We start from the raw sequence: 18,334 nt of genomic DNA, 5'->3' as shown, positions 1-18,334 counted from the left end.
TTAAACATTATTCCTCCTTGATGAGACAAAAATGGCTGTAACCGGCTGTCATAAACATTTTGAATGACTTTCGCTCCCAAGAAAATGATACATGTACCAAACACGAGTCAAAGAAAATCAGCCTGGATGTTTTCCTGTCAAAACTGAATTGCTGTTCATTGACTTTTATTTTGTTCATATGAGGCGGATACAATTTTGTACCAACCTTAAAGTACCATTCTATATTTTATAAGAAAAACGTTCAAACGGTATAAGATGAATACAAGAAGCACTTCTCTTCAGAAAACACAAATCTAAAAAAATAACCACTAAATAAACGAAGATGATTATCATAAGTACAAATCAGTTCAGTGATTACTCTCATGGGCCTATTAATTTTCATTTCCAAAGATTTAAAATTAATCAAATTAATATAAAAATGTGGAATTATTTCTTTTGAAAAAAAAAGGCAATGCTAAAAAACAGTCATGCAAACTTTATATTACAGGATTATTTTCAGTCCTTGCTGACTGCTGTAATAGTTTCAAGTTAGGGTTCTTGATAAGTTGAGGACACGCAGTATGTTCAGACCCCGAAAATCTTCAACCATTCAGGAACAAAAAAATGTATTCCACCATGCTTCCACCCGTGTTCAAAAACTCCAAGCTTCCAACCACCATATACAGGCGTCTCTTTTCTGACAAGCCATTCCCAGGAATCAGGCACGATTACGTAATAATCTCCAGATAAGCCTCGAAACCATACCCCCACTGATGGTCTTGTTTATTGCCTCAAGTGGCGCATGGTGTAGCCAGCTAGCTCAGCCGCGGTCCTGCTGTTTATCAATCGTGGCGGTAACCTTTGACCCCGCAAGCCATTGTTTTTGTTTCTCAGTCGGAGTAGGCGCAGGGTGCCGAGGGCACGTTTTATCAAGCTGGACGCCAAACGAAAAGCACTTTATAATATCCAAGTACCGCCCCATGGAATAACCACAACTTATCTCTTCCATGTCTGCGCTAAAATTAACTATGCAGTTTCAAACGATAGCATTTTTTTTCGTTTCATGTTATCAACGTGATGTGAAGAACCTTTATGCTTCAACAGCTGTGAGTTTCCGTCAATGATTCGAAAGCAATCTGCTAGTGATTAAAATTTATTTCACACTGCTTAATATCGATAACAAATACTTAAAGAGTAAGAGAGTATCAAATTATTCTCAAAGATTTGTTAAACTTTCAGGGTAACGTGTATTTTCATTTTTGGCACATACTGCTGGAAAAGCGTCCAAAATTTCTAGCAATCGTGCGACAGTGCGCTTGAATAACTTTTTACATGATTTAGTAACACAAATGTCTGATGTTCAAACTGCCCACCCCTGCATCTCAAAGGGCAGTCTCCCCTTCCTAAAATCGAGGGTTACCTTCAGGCACATTGCACAAAGTGATTTCACTCCGTCAAGGCAACAGAGATTTTTTTGTCAATAATTAGGAATAAGAATTCTTTGAATACTCATGTTTTTCAAAAAGGTCAATTCTTCATAACTGTTAGTAATAAAATAATAAGTATTGCTCGAATGTACATTGATTTTCGTTTAAGATGATCGTTTTATATTGGCGTTAGCGCTATTGTTGGGTGTTACCATGGCGGAAGGAAGTACATTTTTCGTATAAGATGATCGTTTAATATTGGCGTTAGCGCTATTGTTGGGTGTTACCATGGCGGAAGGTAGTACATTTCAAAAAGTTAGCAAACCAAGATATCTTCTGAAACTTTGAAGTATCTCCCGGCTAAATTATCCGAAGTGTCGGATGTGAGTTATTTTCACCTTGTGCCTTACCGCTATCATCTTGCCAGAGGTGTAACTACCATAGAGCGTGGGTCCTTGCCCAATGGTACTACACGACTCTGTCATGGGCCACTCCACAGACCGCAGTGGCGTCGTCAACTTGAACTTTGGCGAACTTGTGCGAGCTGGTTTATGTCTTTCCTCGGGTCACGCAGAAAGTGCGCGCGTTTATCCCCACCCCCCTTCGATTACGAACCAATGGTAATAATCAAATTTGTCAATTGGTGGGCCGATGACCTCATCATTTTAATTAACTCGCACATGTGTGAACAATTTTACCAGGTGCTGAACAGGCTGCTAGATAATTAATGTTTGGTGAACTGATATAAAAACCAAAACCCTTGGCCCGAAGTTTTTCTTGAGGACGAGTTTTGTTGACCAAGCACGTATCGGGTTGGGCTTGGTGCCGGGGTGGATGTGCCCTGAACAGTTCAATGCGCTCAGCTCAGCATAGCACCGCACCTCTGACGAACTCGTCCGGTGAATCTTCCAAACTTGATATTAATCAGGATTGTCTCTTCCCGTGAAAGCAGCAGGGCGTCTCCGATTAATGAAAGCGTCCGAGCGGCGCTAAGTCGCCACTTTGCCGCATAAAAGACAGCAGCACAGACGGCCCGCTTTTCCTCTTAAACGGTCTATTAATATTAAAGCCCTTTATGCGCAGAAACTTTCGATTGAGAAGGACCGGCCGAGTAAAATGTGTAGAGACCGTGTGTCACCGCGGACTTCTGCCATGCTATCTTCAGAGGAAACAGACAGTCCTAAAAAGGGATGTAAGCACTGCCTTGTGAGCAGAGCATAGAGCAGGGAGGTTTGTGTTGCTGTCATGTGCATCGGCCTTTTTTGCTCTCTTGGTGTCGAATGCACCGGCAACTAATACGAACCCTGTACTTCACAAATTTAGTTCTGCTTTTCACAGACAGACACCGAAAAGTTTATACGTGCCTCCATGCATTGATAAACCGTGTACGTTTTGTTTCTGAGAACCAGTGATACGACTCATATCTTGGGGAGGGCATACAGCACTTATCAGCAGCAAACTGACAAACCGTTAACGGTCGCAAGGGGTTCATTTCGAAATACATTTGAGCAAATTGGGGATTTTCATCCCCCTTTCGTTGGCTTTTTCTTGTCTTCTCCCTTTTTTCCAATTTTTCTGACAGGGGAGGACCCCTCCCCCCCCACGATGCCCTTGACCACATACAAGGGGCTTGGTCTAAAGAGTGGCTCTCTACGCCTTCAGAAACCGCCGTCAGAAAATGTGTCAAGGAAAGAACAAGGGATAGGTATCTATGTTCACTACATATATAAGTATTGGACCTCCCGAAACCAGGATTTAAACATTTGGTTTTGCTTGCACAGGTGTGTTATCGATAATGTCGAATTTCTACGAATTTCTGAGAGTTACCAATTTTGTGGGATTTAGCCCATTCCCTCAAGTTAACCTAACGCTCGTATTCAATCCTCAACAAGAAATCCAATGATACAAGGAAAGTTTATCCGGGTTTACTGGAAAATCTCTGGCCCGATTTCCAGTGGTTGTGAAAGGCAATACGCAAAACAGCGTGCATCGGCATATCAACAATGTTTGTGGGCATACACCGGGATCGGGGGTAGGCCTATACGACACAGCGACGTGACTTTGATAAATTTGGTCCAATTACGACAAAGTTGCAGCCGCGTGGCGATGACCGATGATGTCCGCGCAAATCCGCGGCTGTCGGGCCGAAGAAGTGCGCTAACCTTGTACGAGCGCACCATCCAGGCTCTGAAGCCGTTACCGGCTTGAAAAAAGTGTTCAGCCCCCGGCCCCCAGGAGGTTCAGTATGGTCTGTTCGCACTATTTGCTCAAACCCACCTCATGAGAACTTAACTTTAAAGTTTGCTTTTTTAAGGAAGTGGATTTTATACTCTTGTTTGTTCTTTGCCTATATTTTTTTGTGTTTTTATACTGTACGGCACAAATTTGTGTTGTTGCAAGGTATTGAAATAAATGTGTCTTGAAATGAACTGAAAGTTGAGCGAATTCTTGACTTTCATTTTGTTTGGGCGGCCAAAATTTTCATAATTTCACGTGTGACAGGTATCAGCTTTTGCATTATCTTTGAATGATCAGAATAACTTATGTCCTTACTTAGCATTTCATAGCATTTATTATGTAATTATTCAACAGCCGGGTACAGAGGGTTTTTTACATTTTATTGTTATTTTTTGCACCAACAACCATCCTTAGTAAAGTTTGTTGTGCATGATTGGGAAAAAGTATGACGTCACACCCAACGAGTATATACTGTTCTCTAGACAGAACCAACAGAGGGCGGTAGACTGTTACTACGCAAAACTCACGCTGCCTTGAAGGGTACAGTCCACTAATTAACACACATTAACACGTTAAAGAACAACATTTAGGTAAAGGGTGAAGCATAGATTTGCTTTTGTACCCTAACCTTTTGACAGACATTCATATTATAACATAGGATAATACAAGACATGTACATGTTTTTGGCAATACGGACTAACACTGACAGGCAGGAGATAATACAAAGCATCAAAATACAATTCTAGTCGGTACAGGTGATGTATGCAGAAAGTATTAGATTTTTCAACTTTAGAGCAAATGTTAATAAAGTGGGCGCTGCTGTTATAATTTCAGTTCGGCTATTCCAGTATTGGACACCGCATTGTGCAAGACTATTTTTGTGTAATGAAGTTTTATTGGTATCAACATATAATTTCTTTTGAGAGGTACTTCTGGTATGATATGAGTGAACATTTGAGGTAAGTTTAAAGTATGATTTAAAATACAATGGCAGCTTATCTTTCATACATTTATACATAAATTTACCTAACTGATATTTATAAAGGTCAAATACCTTTAGCACTTTATGTTTAGAGAACAATGGGGCCGTGCGGTCATAATAATATCCAGCATGAGAAATTATTCGGACAGCACGTTTTTGTAAGATGTACAATTGGTCACAATTAGATAAAGGACCTCCCCAATTCAAGGCCCCATTGAAAACGGTGTAAAACCAGCACTGTTCAGGGCCCAATAACATGCACGCCAACATTTCTGAGAAATCTGAAACACAATTGAAATTCTTGTCTGGTCACTAATCTTTCAATATTTTGTGGGTTAACCAATTACATTTTTAAAACAAAACAAAATCACCCCCCAAAAAGTGATTTTCCCCGAAGTCTGGATTGCAGCCATTTTTCAAGTGGCAACCCTCAACTTTCTTGGGCACTTAGGACCATTTTTCAACTGTAGTTTTTAGCCATTCTGCTCTCATATGAAAGCTCAAAGACCCAGGGAGTTGACCCTAGCAAGGATTTACACAATCTCAGCATTTTGGGGCCCAAACAATCTCCTTTTCCAAAAGATACTGTTGGGGGCACTTTTAATGCTAATGAGCTGGCCAGAAATTCTCACTTGAATTAGTGGCCTGCGCCCCCAAATCCCGTTTTGTACGTGCACAGAACACGGATATGGCGGACCGACTACGGGCAGACGCGCTGCAAACAACACGTGGGTGCAGTGGTACGGTTCCCCCCAGAACGCTGCTTTCGTTTTTAAAAATGGCGCCGCCCATGATCGGCATGTAACAGTACAGGCCGGGTTTTTCGAGGCGCCGTACATCTGAAAATCAATAATTTTGGAAAGCTTTAGGGTGCTGGTATGAATGTCCAAACTCTGGGAAATACGCCAGTGTAAGTAAAATTGTCGAGTCATTCTTATTTCGGAAGATATTAGGATTCAAAGTTTGTGACAATCCTGCAGTTTGGATTTCAGGCATTTAAGACATGCCTTGAAGTAGGGCTGTGATGGAGACAGATATTAAGAGACAGATTATAAAAGCGAGCCACTACAGCCTAATCTGGGACTAATCTGGGCCTAGTATGTGATACGGAGTACTACTAGTAGCTCCGTGCTACTACTATTACTAACTAGCCTACAATATTTTGCTTTTATTATTCCACACTTTACAAGAATAAAATTCATAGGCGGCCTTGTCCTTGAGAAAGGAAAAGACTATGTTGAGACTAATCCTACGAAAAGTACTAGGATCAACACCAGCCTGCCATGTACATGGCCAGTTTCTGTGAAAATGACATGAGTAACTTTAGTAGGCCTATGCCCACTTAGGTTTTCCACACATCTTGCAAATTGTTTATTCCCTCCTGTCCTAAGCAAGTCGTTGGGTGTGATGATGTGCTCACGTGCAGCTGTAAATTATGTTAGGCCATCCCATATTATCAGTGGGAGATCATGAAGGTCAACCATTTTTCTGAGTGCTAGCCCAACTTCACTTTGGCATGCTCTGCATATTTGAATTTTTGACACGATATTTGACGCGACTGCATCAGGATGATGTAGACCAGTTAATATTAATAGTTTGAGAAATTTGGACTCTACAAATTGCCTTTTTAAAGATTTGGATATGGTCTGGCGAAACATGGCAATGTAAACACACTGTATACTCATCAGTGTGAAGTCGCCAACTTGGTCTGGAATCACCTCGCTCCGAGTCAACACTGTCTCAGGTCAACTTGGTCCCAAGTCAACTCAATCTCGTCAACTCTGGAAGGCAGGCACTTGGCTGCAGCATGAATAAAAATCTTCCAAGCAAGTTTTGACACACTTCAGCATACCTGTATTAAAGTACACGTATTTCCAGAATTCTTAAATTGCATGTACTGTTCGTATGTGCATGAGATGCCTGGTCATCATTAATTACCACAGATGAGAAGGCAAAATCCCAGTCTTTCTTGCCAGACTGACAAACTTTGGCATATAAGTATTTCCAGAATTCTAACATTGCATGTACACTATCCTACTGACATGTGCAGCTAATACCGGTACGTAAAACCCTTGGCTGGTTCCCTGTCCAATCATTGGTAGCGCAGCGCGACTCGCACTCAAGTGATGCAACAGCTGTCAGTTTTGTGCAAGTGTGGCAAAATTCATCCAGAGAGGGAAAAGGGCAACAAAAATGCAAAATTTTTTCCTCTAGGAAAATTAAGAGAGTTTTCTGCAATCAGCAACCTTAGGGATAGTTTACCCCGTAAGTAGTGAACATAACTGTGCAATTTCAGCTCATAAAATTAAGCGGATATTTAGTTATGTCCCCGGAAAGTTTTTCGAAAGAAATCCCTATGAATCGGGACAGGGCCAAGTATATGACGGGGGAGTATACGTCTGGCCCCGTTTATGGGTCTACCTTTCAATAGGTCTACATCCATGATCATGTAGGCCTACGTAGGCCTACATCATACATGACAAAAATGTTGAGTTCACACACTTGCTACTGTCACTGTGTACTGTACTGAGTTCCAAAGCCTTCCCAATTACATCAATCACGTACTGTATGTAGGTCTATTGACCTGATTTCCATTTTTATTAACCCTTTGAAAATGTACCCACATGCACTGTGAAGAAAGTAACTACTAACGTTATGCCTACTTTTCTGAAAATAAGTTTGTACATGTATGTATATTTAGGGGTAATACTAGAATTTATCAACTTTGAAGAACTTCTTGTGTGGGATTTTCAGAGATTTGTTCTCGTGTGCCACAAACAGGGAACAGTCAGCTGAATTTGTGCCAATTTGTGGGTGCTGTCATTTTTGAATTTCGGGTTTTTAAATTTCATGACTCCAAAATTCTTCACAGAGGTGATCAGTAGCATGTATTTTAAAGGTTATAACATCGTTATTGACTGTAACTGAATGAATTCAAAGTTTTTCAGCAAAGAGGTTTTGCAGTGATGCATGAGGAAAGTCAAGGAAACGTCGAAGAGTGGCACAATTAAGAGACTCAACTTCATTAGGGCCAGGCTAGTGGACTATACCTCCGTATACTTGGCCCTATACTCCTTAACGAGAAACAGGTGGAGGAAGGCTTAAACATTGGGATAAAGCTCCCTGGCTGTGAATGGTATCAGCCACATGCAGGTATTTCTCAATTGCCTTTTTTATTAAGTCACCCAGTAGTTTATCATGTTCAATTTGCCCAAATGGTGAATTTCTTACCATCATGCCTGTTGTTGAGTTATTTGTCATCTTGATACCATAATTTTGTTACAACTGTGATTCTCTCAAGATCTTCACTGGCAGTGAACATGTACAACTCCAGACACCAGCAGATGTGGTGATCTCTGAGGACGTTAATTACTGCACACCACACTAGGTGCGTACAACTAGCATCTACATGTATCATGTGTTTCAATGAATCTATTTGTAACAAAGAGTAGTTCCCCTTAGGCTTTCATGCCTATAAAAGTATGTAGTATACCAGTGCAGTCATTGCAAAAGTTTAGGACCACTCGTACAAAGTGCATTAACCTGAAAAAACCAAACTTAAACGAATCAATCATGGTAACTTATGTTTATTTTCAATGTGTAACCTTTGTATCTTGGTTAAATAGCTATTTGACTACAAGTCCATGATTTGAAATGTCATAGAGGAGAATTCCTTCCTCCTTGGCAATGTTAACAGTCGGTTTATTGTACCCTCCTTTTTTCTGCTTGTTTTTTACCCATGCTAGCTTTCAGACCAAATATCATACAAGACCTGCCTTTGCAAAAAACATCATTCCAGTGGGTATACAGATAGCACTACTACGGTGATGTTATGCACCGTTCAATGAGACAATGTAATGCAGGCCCAGTGACAGAAATAACAGTAAAATTCCTGGTGGTCTTACACTTTTTGCAAATGACTGAAGTTTAAGGTTCCCCTTCCTTGCATTTAATTTGGCCACATACGTGTAGTGTGGCCATGATACTCAGTGAAGCAGATCAGCAGAGACAAGTCACCTTAATTACATATCATGTATTGTTCCACATAACTGGAGTGTGGTTTGCCGCTTGAGTCCTGTCTGCTAGAGTCTGTGATGGAAGTCTGAGTGTACATGTATTCTTGTAAGTTCTGTTTGACACACTGCGCTGGTGAATGCTAAAAAAGCCGGGTTATTTTGGACCATGTGACTTGTCACAGCTGGCACTGTGACTTGGCCGTCCCATGCTTCATTTTGTAAAAATTAGGTGCACTTAATCCAACATATTGTTATGTTATGATGGTCATTTGCAGTTTAAGACCACACCCACTGTATGTGCCAGCCCGCCTACATGTACAATACATTGAGCACAGCAGTGGACGAGTATAAAGTTTGGGCTGGTCTGTGATTCCACAGCCCCCAGCTCTTTTTTGGTTAAACTTTAGTTCATCGTGGTTTTCAAGTCGTATTTAATTTTTCAGATTGGTCATTTTTTTAAGGGTTGATAAGTGTTTTTGGTTTTGATACTTGCATGTAGAATTGGTGTGTGAGTCCCTATTGATTCAGTTCCCAGCAACTTTGCCATTGAAGATTCCTCATAGTTTGAGTTTCCCTTATTGTGATAGCTTGCTATTTTTCAAGGTCTGCCTTGTTATCGAATGCACCCTACCGGTATATGCCTACCTTGCATTGGCACATTTTGATGCTGGACTCCACACCTGCATACACACCTGGCAGCTGGCAATCAGGTAAGAGATGACTGGACCACGGAGACATGTAAACTAAGTCTGGATATGACATCATGCTCATGCACACGTATATGTAATTGACACCTGCTACCCCTTCTGATTTAATTGCAATTTCGGCAGCTGTGGTGGCTTCACCCTCCACCCATGAAGGGGGAAAAAAAGAGGGGAAGAAAATTTTTGAAGGGGGAGGGGGCTGCGTGGGGTAGAAAGCGATGGAAGATGTTATGTCACTGTGTGTGACCCTATTGGGTCAGGAAGATCAGACATAAATTGAATAATGTATCTGCTTCAGCTAAAAATCTGTCCTTATTTAAAATAAAGTTGAAGTTACCACTTGGTGCAGCCATCAAAAGAAATGTACGGTTCTGTGTTAATTTCTGTTGTCTTAGAGAACTAAATTAAAAACAAAAGAGACTGCACAGTGCTGGATGTTATGCACTTGGTAGACATGATGACAAATATTTTCTGGCTGAGAACATGACTGACGGTAAACCTGTCTTGGGGTATAATTTCCCCCCAAATCTACCGATAAAACCGCTATTTGGAATCTCTGAACAGTTTTTTTGCAGCTCCTTAAAAAAATGAAAATGAATATTGTCTTGTGAAAAGAAAATTTTTTATTGTAATGGGTGAATTAATTAAATCATTTTATGATTATTTTAATTTCACAGATCAAGCCCTTTATTGTCATAATATCTGCTCTTGGAACATTGATGAAGGTCCAAGCAAGGCAGTCAGATTGTGGAATCAAAGAGGGCCAGCAGTCTACAGCCTGTAGAAGAGGAGTTTTTAAAACAGTGGTGAAAACTGCATGGATCACTTTGCAAATACTGACCTTGACCCTGACCCTGCCAGATACAGCATTCTGCAGCAGATGTAAAAGTCTGATGCACTTACCGTGACATTCCTTCATGTCAATCTACCACGCATTCCCACGTGGACTTTTTTAACCGTGACAGAATGTTTATTCGCTGTGGTAGGCCTAATAGGACCAGCTAATTACATTGCCTTCGCTATACAAATCATCATGAAATCGGCAAAATCTGACAAAAGCAAAGATAAAATCACACGAATTTGGCCAAATCTGCCACAAAGACGACAAACTTGTACAGGAAAAGCCCCTTTCGCAATGTATGTATAGCTTTATCTGGGCACGCCTCACTGTGTGTGTGCAGCCTGCTGCTGTACTGTATGCATGGAGCTGGAGGCTGGGAAACCATACAACCATTTTCTCTGTGTGGGCAATAGACTGGTTCGTATGTTTAGCATGGTCACGGTCAATCTACATTGAAAGGGAGCTGTTCCATTGGTCCATTGGACTTTTTTCACCCTGCTAACTTCCCATGGATGCACGGAAAGCTTCCATGACCATTTTCGGCCTGTTAGTTGTACACAAGAGTCCCCATCACAGTAAGTTGACAGAGACATTAGTTTACCATGTGCTCTCATTGGATTTAATTTTGAAATTCTAGAGGAAATTTGTGGTAAGTTAAACAAAAAGGCCAATAGGACCACAGCTTTTGATGCACTTGGCAATCAACAGCAGCCAAACAAACTGGCCATGTTGAGACAATGGGAGCTAGTCTCATTGAACAGTGCCACTGTTGGATCTTGTGGTGGCTGGCAACCACAGACTCCTAGGCTGTTTGGCCTTGGGGAGAGTTGACCTGTTGGATTTTGTTACGCAGGGCAAGCAAATGACCTTGACAAATGATGCAGACTGATGTGTCTGGCAGGGTTTCTAGCCAAACAACCCTGAACAGTTAGAGTTATATATTGTGCTTGTTTTGATTGTGGAAATAGCTTTGGAATCATTCATATTAATTGAGAGAAATGAGGCCTTTCAATTTCTCCAGTCCAGTTAACTTTTTCTTTATTGTCAGGGCAATTGTTTGCAAGAGGATGGAAGCAGAGATGGTAGTGGCTGAGAGTGGAAGAAATGTGCTGTCCATCCAGGAGAAGTCTGTCTTCTGCAGTGACTGTAAGTTGTCTTGTAAGTATTGGAGATGCTGTTGAAGCCATATATTGATGTCACAGACACATGCCCAAAGTAATGTCAAGGCAATTTTGAAGATTTCAAATACAGACACTCTAGCCAGTATGGGTCCTAAGATATTACCTGAACCAAATCACTTTCAGGTTTGACAACTTAACAATCACCATTGTGCAGTTAATTGTGTGTGTTCATTTGACCCTAAAAGAACCAGAGAGTAGATCTGCCCCCTCAAGATTTGTCTGATATCGCCACAGTACTGTAGTCGAGCCTTCAGGAGTTTTTCAGTGACTCTTTTGTGGTATTTTTGACACCATTTCTGTGAAAATCGTACATACATGTATTTTTCTCGTTACAAGCACCCCTTTTTCCTGAAAGAAAAAGCAAAAAAAGTGTGGTCTGAGCCAATTTGGCTTATCAGGCCGGTGTTTATTGTGGTTTCCTTGGCAAGAATATTTCTTTTTCCCCCTGGATGGGATGCCAATCAATCACAGGCTGCTTCCCTGGCTAATGTTGGTACCCATTTCTACTTCTAGGTGGAGAGAGGCAAGCAGGGGTGAAGTGGCTTACCAAGGGCCAGAACATACTTCCGGCAGTTGGATTCGAACCTCCAACCCTGTGATGGGAAGCCACAGACCCTAACCACCTTGCCACGTGAATGAGGTCAGCCTTACTTTTCCATTTTTTACGAGCCTATCCCTTAGTTTCTTTTAGCAGCTTTTTACAGTCACTTTATTATTTTGATTCAAAGTTCGAATAAAAAAAACAGCCTTCACTATACTGTTCTCATGCAGCACCTACTTTCCTGAAACAGGTAACCAAAAAAAGGTACCTGCACTTTCAACTGCTGTGCTGAGTGCACACGGTCGTTGGTACCCTTGTAACCTTCAACTTCCATGACTGTATCAACTATAAGTTGTATGTCAGATTGAAACTCCACATTTGTATTGATAAGGAGTGGTTTACATGCACGCGGAGTGTTGAAAAAAATCGGGCTTGGTACGGCCAAGATCTCGGCTATGAGATGGTGCAAAATAACCTGCCAACTTCAGGGTTAACACTGGAATAAAATTGACAGAACTTGATGACATTGCTTGGTTTCTCCTAGCAATCCTGGCAGGAGGAATTTCCACTGTGTTGGCTGCATCAGAGGCTCCGCTGTAAAATGCTCACCAACCATAGAGGGCGCTATTACCTATTAGCCTACTACATCACACAATGGTAATGGGACGATTAAAGGGAAAATAAAGAACTGAAAGCTGCCTTAATCGCACAATGGTAATGGAAAGAGGAAAACAGAACTGAACTCTGCCTTAATGGCACAATGGTAATGGAAAGAGGAAAAAAAGAACTGAACTCTGCCTTAATGGCACAATGGTAATGGAAGGAGGAAAAAAGAACTAAACACTACCTTAATGGCACAATGGTAATGGAAAGAGGAAAAAAGAACTAAACACTGCCTTAATGGCACAATGGTAATGGAAAGAGGACACGAAGAACTAAACACTGCCTTAATGGCACAATGGTAATGGAAAGAGGAAACAAAGAACTAAACACTGCCTTAATGGCACAATGGTAATGGAAAGAGGAAACAAAGAACTGAATGCTGCCTGAATTCCCTGATTTTCGTCACAACAATAGCGCCCCCACACATCCAGAAAAGCTGACTAATTTTAATATTTATAGCAAGATACCAAACATTGTGACATATTATCTAAATTGAGAAATGCAGAGGATCTGACTTTTTAATCCTAGCAGAATCTTTCTCCAAGTTATGTGTTCAAGTTTCAACCAACACAGTCGAATGGTTGTTGACATGTACATGATATAAAACTGAACATTTGGAAGTGTAAATGTAGAAAGGTTTGCAAATATATGTTTGACCTAAAATATACTGAAATACGTGCAAGGTCTGAATAATTTGTGTGTTCTCTGTCATTTAACATATTCAAATTTAATTTTAGTAGTGTTTAAGTATTTAAATACATGCAAATGTTCTGTGCCCTCTGACCTTTTTTAAAATTGCGCAATCCTAACCTATAAATATACGTTCCGAAATCTTATCTATCAAGAGGCCAATGGCCTGGTGGTTAGTGAGCTTGCTGCCAGGCCAGGGGACCCCGGTTCAAATCCCGGGGTCCCTGGAAAAGGAAGTTTTTTTTTTTTTTTTTTTTTTTTTACTAAGTTTTTTAACAAAATTGTGCATGCCCACCTGGGATTGAACCCAGGTCCTTGTGCATTGCAGTTAGTGTCCTTAACCGCTATGCCATGGCACTTTCTTGAAGAAATGTGCTCGTTTCTAAATGTTAAACCTTCCATTGTTTGGACTTAGAATATTTTTCAGCCAAACTCTGTACTGGAGATAGGCAAGGGTGGAAGGCCTAGGGGCTGGAAGTCTGAGAGCTGATAGGAAGGGTAGAGTGGATGGCTGAGGGCTTGGGACTATCAGTATTAGAGCTCTGAGGATCCCATGGGTTTGAAGGACATAGCTTCTTAATGTTCCATGTTGCTTTTGGGTATATTGTACCCCTCATAAGACTGAGACTAAAAGGCTCCAAGAGGGAATACTTTATATAAGGAGCTGGCAGGGCGTCCATGTAGGATGAGGCTGTAATGTAAAATCTAAAGATGGAAACAGATGTACCTTAAACTCTAGCAGTGTAAAATGGTCCAGATTAGGAGAAGGGTTAGGTGGCAAAGTACTGGTTTTACAAATAGATATACATGTACAAACAAGTAGTTCTGCTAGTTTAAATAAATGAGCATTTATTTCACTTGCAAAGAGAAATTAACTGGTTATAGCAATAAATGGTGATTGTTTTACATACACACAAAGCTTTTTTGCAAGGTAATATTTTCAAATGAAACAAATTTCATGTCAGTGCTAAACGGTCCTTAAAATACATTAAAAGGTGTTTAGTGAAAATATTGGGGAACAGAATTGGTTAAAATATAAACATGATGGCCGCAAAAAAATAGTTTTTTGACTAAAAAACAAAAAACTGTTTAAATCAAATATGTCTTTCGTGCACAGAGTAAGGTCCTTAGAGTGTTTTCAAAAATTACATTTTTGCAGTAATGACCTTTCAGCACTGAGCCAACAATTTGCAGTTTTGTCATAATTTTAAGTGAAAGACTTATTTCTAATGCTCTGGCAATGTGGATGTACAACTTGGAAAATACAAAATGCACATAGAATTTTGTTCAAGGAAAACCTTATAAAGATGAACAAAGAAACTGACTGGAGCGGGACTTGAACCTGCGACCTCTGGAACACAGTACCAGTGCTCTACCAACTGACCTATCCAGCCCTATTGTTGGTTCTTCCCATTGGCCAATATCTCTGTTTGGGGGGGCGAACTTGTTAAAGTGAGGTTCAGAACAACCACTGGGTGGACTGAATAGTGCTGGTATTTTGGCTGCCTGAATGGGAACACCATTCAATTTTTAAAAGCATGCAATAGTTACAAGCTTTTAGTCCTCAAAAGAACTAGTATCAAAGTGTCTAGAGTCTTTCCAAATGGTAATTATTTGCAAATCTTGGAGTACATGTGTAGCATCTTGATAACTTAACTGTAAACGCGAATTTTTAAAATGTGCATTAATATGAGTCAATGCGTTATGATGAAAAGAAATTAAAGGCAAACAACAGTCTTTCTTCACAAGCAAACTGACCGATTGCCTATTCAATTTCAGAGTACCTCTTAAGTCATAAATAATGTGGATGTAAGTACAGTACAATGCCACTATACTGAACAATATGGTACACGGAACATGCCTCTTGGCTCTTGGCTCCAAAATTTTCTGTGCACTTTTACTGACAGCGACTCGAAAGTTAAAATGTCAATAAACTCTGAAATTGGAACAGCCATGTTATGGGCCACATAGCAAAACAAGCAGCCGCACTAGAGAATCTGTTTACACGAATGTAACAACTGACATTTCAACATAGGAAATAGTGCCCTCTTTTGCCAGGACTTTTCCCTCTTTTTTTTAATGGAAATCGGAACACTTTGATTTTTAGGCCTATGAAAATCTGACAATTGGAACAGTACTACTGACATCGCAATAGTTGGGGAGGTATGCTACACCAAGCACTGTGTATGGACCCTGCCCTGTTCATTATAGCAGCATTGTACTGTATACCAATATACACCACTCAAATATTTAAAGGATCAGACATTTGTCTTTGAAAATTTCAGCCAGGTGTGTACCCCACTGACTTCACTTATTGTACACTGAAGCCCATGTTCATGCTTGGTTGAGCACCGTAGAGTGTGAGACAATGCAATTGGTTAGTCGTGCTTCAGAATCAAGTTAGCTAAAAGGGTCAAAAGCATTGGGTGATGTGTATTGCTTGAGTATTGCACAACTTCAAAATGGCTACCTTTTACTCTCTTTGCGCATAAATTAAGGATGGGATGACTCTGAGGCAAGGGGATGAGAGACTGGGAGTGTCTTAGAGAGTTGGGGGGTACAATGACATGAATGAGACTGGTTTACAACCCTATTATGGTAAAATGATGTACACGTATGTGTCTCACCTCAGGACATTTCGAGAAAAAGTGACTGAAATTTTGGACCTCTTAGCATTTTGTGTTTAGGTTTTGGAAAACTGTGAAGCCTCTTTTTTTTTCAATGTTGTGACAACCGTAAGTTTGATTTTTTGAATCAATCATTATTTTTATAGATAACCATGAAAATATGTTTTGGGGAAGATTTGCCAACAGATACATGTCAGACATTGCACTAGTTTACTGAATAAAAGGGTCTCAACAGTTACATGTAATTTTTTCATGCTGAGATATGTACATCTTCAAAGTGCTTCATTTCTGTGATTCAGAATCACAAAAAGTTCCCTCACATTACCGGAATATACTCACGATCAGTGCCCTCACATTACTGTGATATCATTCTAACTTATATATAGCGCCCTCACATTACATGGTTAAAACTCAATTTTTTATACATCATTTTCAGGGCTGTAAAGGACCTGATGGACAAGGTGCTGACCAAAGTTTTTTTTTCAGTGTCGTGAGACTTCAGTACTCTGCAGTGGAAGTTTCTTGTTTTGATGCCAGAAAACAGCCAAATTAAATGACGGTAATTTTCGGCAATGTGAATGCCATTTGTTTAAATTATTAATCACTACGTATGATCCTTTGAACCTTTGAGTAGTGTACAAACGCAGATAGACTCGCTCCATCACTAAGGTGGAAGCAAGGAACTGCATCTCTGAGAAGATTGAGTCCTTTCCTTGCCTTTTTGTGAATCAGTGCCTAAGATTCTGATGAGGACTCCTCATGCAATCTTGGAAACTGTTCCTCCTCAGTGATGGAGGCGAGGACTGGCATCTATCTGAGTTACTTCCTCTCTCAGACATTTTCATGAATCATCTCTGTGAAGTCCCATAGGATCTTGTCCTCCATCTTGCTTCTCTCCAGGTTGAAGGAGGCGAGGGCGCTCTTCTCATCAGCATCAGGGTCTGCTTCTCCTGTGGGGCATACCCACAGGTTTCATGGTGGTCTGGGAAGAAATTAACACAAGAGGTATTAAGTTGCAGTAGAAATTGAGACATTTCTTCAAAAATTATAGGATCCCTGTACACTCCTTGTTTTTACACCTTTCATTTCATAAAAACTGTTAGTGTCTATTGCTTTTTATTCATTTTCATGCCAGAAAATGGACAAGAAGATTCCTCTGACACTGCTGACCCATTACTTCTGAAAGGATTTGTGATATGTACTCTTTTGTTAAAGAAATTTTTCAGACACCCCTTTAGGGTATAGTGAATCAAAAACTGACATTTTTAAACATTCTAAATTGTCTTTCCCTTTTTCTAACTAGGGAGGGCGCTGTTTCACAGTAATACTGTAATGTCAGTCAGGGCAGACCACAAACCTTAAATATCAATGGACCAACAGCTCCTACAGAAATGAACGACTGATCCCAAAAGTGTGGGCAGAAATATTTCAACAGTGTGCACAAGTCTGTTGAGTTGGATACAAATCGGAAATTTGGGATGGTGACTGAAAATACTGTTAAGGTTTACAGTGGGTCCCTTTTTATGTTTTGGCTCAATATTTGTCAAAATTAAGGTAATTAATTTTTAAATAAGAGCTCTGAACACTTAAATTTTTGTCCATATTCATTGCTTACCTTCAAAAAGCCTGAACAAATCCCATAATGTATGTGATTTTAATTTCTAATTTCGACTCTATTTTTGAAATGTTTTGGAAACAGAGTTCTCGGAGCTCTATCCATAAAACTTGAGAAAAAATGTTTGATTTGCTTTTCCAAATATCCACTTGACAACAGGGATGTCAGGAATTTATCTGAATTTCACATAATGTGCACCATGGCTTCTACTAATGACTTGTAATAATGGGCAATATTATGAGGAAGAAAAATATAACTGTGCCAGGTTGGAACTTTAATAAAAAGACTAACAGGGCCAAATAATATTTGATGGACAATTGCCACAGTTACCCCCAATCCATCTTCTTTGATGTAGAGCAGTGCTGCAGAGCAAATCATGGAACCCGAGGGGACAAGGCAGCCATTTGCTCATGGTTATGAAAATGGAGACTTTTCTTAAATTAGGCTACATTTCTACTTTCCAAAAGAAGGGAAATTAAACAGACCAAAAAGATCCTTTCATTTTTTCAAATGAAAACACTTTTTGTTCCTTGAGTGGTCATGACCCCAATCCCCCCCCCTTTCCAAGATTCATCCTTGCAGAAAGCCAGTAATGATATGAAACACAGGACTCTTACCTGTGCTACTTATGACGTAACCTGCCTCCTCACTTTGGAGATTTCATCAGTCAGTCCACTCGCACCATGACGCTAGCCAGCCTCAGCGTTCATGTAGGTAGCCATGGCAGTGTATTCACTGGTCGATGAGGCCTTCCCAAATCTAAACATGGGGGAAAATGACACAACAAAAAACAAGAAAAAGTCACCTAAGTATGCTAAATATGTGCTAAC

At 40.2% G+C, this 18,334-nt stretch overlaps 1 long non-coding RNA gene across 8 annotated transcripts; it reads left to right on the top strand.

Moving 5' to 3' along the window:
* Positions 1-4,115: 4,115 nt before the first annotated feature.
* Positions 4,116-15,015, top strand: LOC147795995 (uncharacterized). 8 transcript variants are annotated; one of them, XR_015428394.1, is made up of 7 exons: positions 4,116-5,536; positions 6,260-7,779; positions 7,928-8,014; positions 9,246-9,352; positions 10,024-11,345; positions 11,882-12,008; positions 12,454-15,015. It is a non-coding gene; the product is annotated as an uncharacterized LOC147795995 (long non-coding RNA). The 8 variants fall into 8 exon arrangements; XR_015428395.1 differs by having other exon boundaries at positions 4,125-5,536; positions 7,567-7,779; XR_015428392.1 differs by having other exon boundaries at positions 4,140-7,779; positions 10,024-10,152; positions 11,236-11,333.
* Positions 15,016-18,334: the final 3,319 nt, after the last annotated feature.

Source organism: Acanthaster planci, linkage group LG19, assembly GCF_054643075.1.
Source record: "Acanthaster planci isolate LZ-2023a linkage group LG19, COTS_SCS, whole genome shotgun sequence".
NCBI classification, from domain to species: Eukaryota; Metazoa; Echinodermata; class Asteroidea; order Valvatida; family Acanthasteridae; genus Acanthaster; species Acanthaster planci.
This window is presented reverse-complemented; position numbering and strand designations above follow the sequence as displayed.